The sequence below is a fragment of the Opisthocomus hoazin genome, chromosome 16 (genome assembly GCF_030867145.1).
Source record: "Opisthocomus hoazin isolate bOpiHoa1 chromosome 16, bOpiHoa1.hap1, whole genome shotgun sequence".
Taxonomy (NCBI): domain Eukaryota; kingdom Metazoa; phylum Chordata; class Aves; order Opisthocomiformes; family Opisthocomidae; genus Opisthocomus; species Opisthocomus hoazin.
In genome coordinates, this window is record NC_134429.1 from 21,451,345 (window position 1) to 21,457,953 (window position 6,609).

Below are 6,609 nucleotides of genomic sequence, written 5' to 3' on the forward strand. Positions count from 1 at the left end.
GGGTGTACACACCACGGAAACTCATTTAACCACGCGCTGAGCGGCTCGGTAAGCAGCCGAGCCCGGGGTGCCCCGACTCGCCGACGCAGGGAGCCGCTGCCCGGAATTCCCCCGTTAGCAATATCAGCAAACGGCACCAGACCTCCCCGTGCCCCCCGCCACCCCCGCACCGGACTCCTCTGCCGGGGGATGCCCACGCCGCACGGCCCCGCTGCCGCTCGCCGGGAACACGTGCCCTTGTGTGTTCCAGCGGAGGAAGAGCAATCCACCCTGTCTATAAATACCCGGGAAGGTAAACGCATTAACCTTATCTTGATCCCGGAGTGTAATTACATAAAGCCTGGCTCCCGAGTAAATTAGTACATTAATAACAATTTTGTTCCTGTAATTACTATCATTCCTCAGATCTCATGGCTATTTGCTAATTCAGCCACGCACATGAGGGCATTTCCACCTCCGAACCTGCCACCACCTTGGCCCAACGGCTCTCTGCAAGGCACAGGCTCTCGGAAAACCCTTTTTTGGAGTCGAAAGACCGCTCGTCACAAACAGATCAAGCTGCCTGCTGTCCAGCGGACGGGCCGGGTTGGTCCCCACCTGCAGACAAGCGCCCGGGGGGGTCAGCTCCGATGTGCGAGAAGAGCGTAAAGCAGCCGCGTGCCCCAGGCGCGTGTCCTCGAGGGAGCTGCGCAGCGCGGGTGGGGGGGGCGAGGCGCTGAGGAGGGGCCCTCGGGAGCGACGAGGAAACGCGCGGCCAGGGAAGGAGACCAAGGTTTTCACGAGGTGCAAGGAGAGGTCCCGGGAACTCCTCCGGGACTTCCCAGGGAGAAACCCGCATCCATGCGGCTGTCCCTGAGCTCCCCCCGCTCACGCACGGCTCCCGGCGGCGGTGGGGGTGGGCAGCGTGTCAGGGAGCAGAGCAGCTGCGGCAGCACCGCCACGCCAGCACCAAAGACGCCGGGTCTGCCAGCCCCCCGATGCTCAGGGACCCCCGCGGGGCCACCCCCGAGGGTGCGTCTCCATCGGCTCCGGGGGAGCAAGGAGCATCCTCACCGATCTCCATGGAAACCCGCGCCGAGCGGCGGGGAAGGCTTGAATTCGAAGCGCTGATTTGGCTGCGACCCTGGGAGCAATCGGCAGGAGATGAGCTGCATTAAGCAGCAGCAGGGGTGGGATGCTTCTCTGAAAATGGGTGCCAAAAGAGTATCTGATACCATCAGGCTTGAAAACCTGCTTCCAACAGGCAGGGAGCCGGCGGGGCGAGCCCACCGCAGCGAAGGATTTATTTAATTCCTTTGACCCCTTTTTTCTGTGTGCAAATTATCCATGAAAAGATTTTGATTATTTTTTTTTCTTTCTGAATTTGTCTATTAATTTGAAGCAAAGGGGCAGATGGTCTGCACAGGCAGAGCTCAGAGCATCCTCCGGCACACACTGCCAGGGAAGGCAAACCCTGCGGCTGTCCCCACGCTGCGGGGACCTCGGCCACCACTCTGCCAGCCCAGCAAAACACCCCAGGTCTGTAAACCCGTTCCTGAGAAATACAGAATCACAGACTCAGAGAATGCTTTGGGTTGGAAGGGACCTTTAGAGGTCATCTGGCCCAACCCCCCTGCCGTGAGCAGGGACTTCTTCAACTGGGCCAGGTTGCTCCGAGCCCCGGCAAACCTGATCTCAAAGGTTTCCAGGGACAGGGCCTCCACTACCTCTCTGAGCAACCTGTGCCAGTGTTTCACCACTCTCATGGTGAAAAATGTCTTCATGATGTCCAGTCTAGACCTGCCCTCCCTTCTGACAGGCATTCCCAGGGTCAAAACGCCGGTGCTGGCTGCATCGCGCTCTTCCTCTGTCAGCAGCACCCAGGGCTCACCCAGGAGGAGGTGACATGCCAGATTAATTATTTCCAGTTTGCTAGTGATGAAGTTAATCACCAATAATTAACTGGGATGGGATGGGGTGGGGTGGGCTGCACAGGGGCAGGGCACGGCTGTTCCCCAAACCCAGGGTCTCACCGTGTCGGACACCAAGAGGTGACTCACCAGAATTTAAAAGATTTCCAGCCATAAAAGCAAAGCCCATCTGGCGCACGGTGCGTAACCACGTGTGCGGTGACAGGGGAAGGCTGGGCAGCCGCTGTCCCTCCGGCAGCCCCGCAGCAGGGCTTCCCCCGGGCTGGCACCGCTGGAGCCCGACGCTGGTCACAGCCTCCCTGGCGGCTTGCACAGCGCTGGTGTTCAGCAAACTTGCAGGTCTGGCCTTTCTACAGAGCGGACACAGCTTCTCTGGGGAGAAAATGCGACGCATGGAAGTGCAAGATGCTCCACGACACACGGAGATACTCGGTGAAACTAGCAGAGACCTGGCCCAGCCTGCCGGCATCTCCCATTGCCACCTCCCTCTCCATGCGTATTTTGGAGATAAACAGAAGGCCGCAGCCTCCGAGGCTTTTATTGCAAGACGTTTCATTTAATTTAATTATTGAAGTATGTTTCCCCCGAGATACAATCTGCGTGACATTTGATAAGCCGCACCTCCTGGCATAGTCCGCTCTCACGCACCAGCTACCAGCAGAACAGATTTGCAGAGGCTGATGAACAGCTCTGCTGGCAGCCGGCAGCACCAGCCCCCCGGGAGGAGTCCTGGGGCAGCTGCACCGAACACCTCCCGGGTGAGCGGGGGGGAAGCCGGAGGAAAGCAGGGCGCGCGTCGAGCGTTCGTCTGGGCTGGGAGGTGACCAACGGCCCTCCGTGCTCGGCTCGCTCTGCCCCTAAAACCAAGCGCCCTGTGAGCATGGATTCAGGGGTGCGCGCTGCTGTGCCTGCTTTGGAGACCTCCACACCGGAGCCGGCCGACGAGCCGAGTGATCCGGCTTCGCCGCCATCCGACGGGAGCTGCTGCCGGAGCAGTGCCTTCCACTGCCGACAGCAGCCACACCGTTTGCTTAAAAACTTTCATAGTACTTGGGAAAACAGCTAAAGACTCGAGGCCATCGACCTTCACTAAGGTGGATGCTGCTTCCCACCCCCCCACAGTAAATTAATCGGTAAATGAACACAAAGCCTCAATTCTTCATCAAATGTCAAGTCTGGGGCAGAAAGAGGGGAAACAATTTCAAAGCAACCGGCAGTTTATAAATGCTACAAATTTCTCATTATGTAGCTGCAAATCATTATTGAAAACTAACCTGCCTTCCAGCGTCGGTCTGCCCACACAGAGCAGCCCGCAGTCTCCTGCACCCAACGGCTGCAGGACGTCCCACCAAAGCCCCCCCAGCCGGGACCACCGCGCCGTGGTTGGGCTGCGTGTCCATAACCAACAGGGGAATTTCTCTGCGGAAGAACATCTGACACCTCACTTTGGAGAAGTACAGGGCCTGAACTTCCAGGGGACAAGAGAGAATTGTAACTGCCCTGATAACTATTGCTCAGCCTGCTCCCGCTGGGAATCACGCCTGGCTTCAGACTCCGGACATCCGCTGGTCCCAGCACCGGCAGCTGCAGGGACTACAGCTGCACGCCCTGTTGGAAAGACCTTTTCTTCCCTCTCAGATAGGAAAATTAAACATCCCTGCAGACAAAGCTTTTGAAAGAAAGCTTTTCCTAAAAGACAAGCTGCTGGGACCCTCCCTGGGGCAAGGTGGAGCCAGGCGCTGCCCGGGCTGCTCTGCGGGAAAGTCCGCGGGAAAGTCGGGATGCTGTCTCTGCGCCGCAGCTGACAGCTCTTTGTTTTTCCCATTTTCCTCTGGAAAACCATCCTGAGGAAAGGGGAGGACTTGGTTGGCCTTACCCTGCCAAGAAGCCCAGAGGGGAGCCCGCTGCCCATCTCCACAGTGCTCTGTCACATCCAGAGTGATCTGCTTGTCTTCAAGCTCACATATAACTACTGCCAGCAACCACTTCTTCACCACGAAGCCCAGCGGCTCTCTGGAGTGAACTTCTACAGCTTTTCTGAATCCCTTTCTCTAATTAGGAGAGAAGTATCTCAAGCTGTGCTGAAGGAGAGGCCGCTAGCGCCTGCCAGCACCCGCAGCCGCTCAGCGCAGGAGCAGGGGGGATGAAAAGGTCACTTGTGCCACCGCTGGCACGAGAACGTCGGGAGGATCCGTGGCAGCACTGGCCAGCAGCTCCCACACCCTTGCCCCGCGTTCCGGCCCGCTTTCGCTCCCTGCTCACAGCCAGAGGCTCTGTCCCCGAGGAGGGCGAGGGCAGCCCCGGGGACGCTCTGCCTTCGCCCGAGCCTCGGAGCCCGGAGCTGCTCTGCCCGCGCGGCTGCGGGGGCATCCGCGGGGCGGCTCCCGCCGGGGCACTCAGCTTCTCTCGGGTGAGATGTGCTGGTAAATTGAAAGAGGAAGAGATGTGCGGTGCTTGGAACCCGAGAGAGCAATGACTGAACCTGCAGCCAGAGGTGGTTTGTGCAACCTCGTTAAAGGTGGCTTGAGAAAAAACAAAGCCACCACATCTGCACATAACACATACATACATATATATATATATATATATATATAAAATGCTTTGCATCGCACGCATCAAAGCGAGCAGAGCAGAACTCTGAGCAGAGAAGTTACCTGGAGCCAATGACCCACCACACTGCTCCCGTGCAGCCACCGGCACCCTGGCCCAGCCACAGCAGCACCCGCAGCGCGCCGCACCCCGCAGCGCGCCGCATCCCGCAGCCGCTTGCACCCGCTGCCCCAGCGCTGCCCGCCTCGGCGGCGGCAGGCAGCCGCCAGGTTGAGTTACCGTGTGCCTGCCAAAGACAAAAACTAATAAATTCATCTCACGTGACTTAAAGCGTTTCATTTAGATTTTGACCTTTTAAAAGAAAATGAATAATGCATTTCAAAATAAAAACTCATTTCAGACTTGAGACTCCAAACACTTCCAGCCGGAGACGCGAGGGCGACGCACTGTAATGCCAAAGTTTTTTGGCTCCCGGGGTGGGAACCTGCCGGGAGCAGCCCCTGTCCCTGCGCGGAGCAGATCCACCCCGCCAGCCCCGGCGCTGCGGAGCTGCCGGCCGCTCTCGGTGGGGACGTGGCTTGGAGGGCACTCGGGCTCCGAAGGGCTGCAGCTGCACAATCACAGCAACGCGCCAAGGGAAAATAAATTTAAAAAAAAAAAAATTTTAACTATCTGGGTGTGAAAGTCGGCACACCACTCCCCAAAAACTTGGAGCCAGCAGCCGCCCCACAGGCAGCTGCCCCGGAGCACGGGGTTTTCTCTGCCCTCCTCCTCCTCCAGCCCCACCGGGCTCCTCGGGGAACTTGTGGGAGATTTCAGGGAGCGGACGGAGTGACCGTTTGCCCCGGTGTTGCTGCTGCGAGGCACGGCCCCAGCCTGCCGCTCGCCCCAGGCTCCGGCAGCACCGCCAGCCATGCCAGCACCCGGAGCAGAGACCGTACGCCAATAAACTCACAGTGTAACCGTCCCTCCACGTGTCGTTGGCTAATTGATAATGAGATTATGTTCTGGGACACAACTGCCCGGAGGAGCACCAGGCTGGCACAGGGTTTTCGCCAGCCTCGAGGCCGGGTGATGGGCTGGTCCCACCCGTGCAGCCCCCTGCTCCAAGTGCTCTGCAAAGGGGCTCGGTCAGGAGCCATCCTTCAGCCTGCAATTAGGCACTGCAAAAGTTAATCAGCTTCAGCAACAGCCAGAGAGTCAGATCTGCCCCTCCCGGCTGCGATCGACCCCTCCACGGGAAGGGACGGTGCCGCCGCTCGGCCGGCGCCCGCCCAAAGGCGATGCCCAGCTCTGAGAGCGGGACGGCGTCTCTGCCGTAAGAAGGTGCCACGACACGCCGGGGGATGCCGAAGGCCAGGCCTCAGCGGCAGGTTGCAGAAGTGTTTGCTCAGTGCCACTTTCAAACGAGTCTATCAGCCTTCCATTTAGCAGAGACTCTAAATACTCGTTTCAGCTAATAAAGATACCCGGTAATGTCGTATGACAAGGCTGGCAAGCTCCCAGCAAATACGATGGTGAGCCTTTGTTTAATTCGGGGTCTCTCAGGCAGTCACAGCTTAGTCCTCGTAACGGGAGAAATCAGCCGGGTTTAAAAGCTGGAGCCCGAGGAGCACCCTGCGGCAGCCCGGGCATTTGGGAGCCCATTTCCCAGGGCGAAAGGGCAGTTTGCTGCTGCACGAGCTTTTGCACCCAGTTTGATTTTTTTCTTTTTGTTTTTTTAATTTTCTCATTCCTACTCACCACTTTTTGCATCCCCTCCCTGCTCCGGGCGCGGGTAGGTCTGGCCGGGCGTACGGGCAGGAGCTGGGGCCGACGGAGCTGCTCTGTGCGTCCTCCCGCCTGCCCCTTGCCTCTGACACGGCAGAAGCACAAGCGGGATCCCTCTCAACGGCCTCCCCGGTTCTGCAGCTTTCGGGTGGACGCCGCGGCACAGCCCTGCGCTTCGGGGCAGCGGGCAGCTCGCTGCCGGCCCGGCTGCTGCCCACCCCGCTGCCCTGCGCAGCGGCCGCCCACATCTAATGGCAGCGCGGCTGGGGAGCCGCCGGCTCCGCTCGAGTCCCCGCGTCGGCGTCCCCGGCCCCCCGGCACATCGTTTACCAGCGGCTGCGAAGGCGGCGAGGGTACAGCACCAGCTCATTCATAAGCC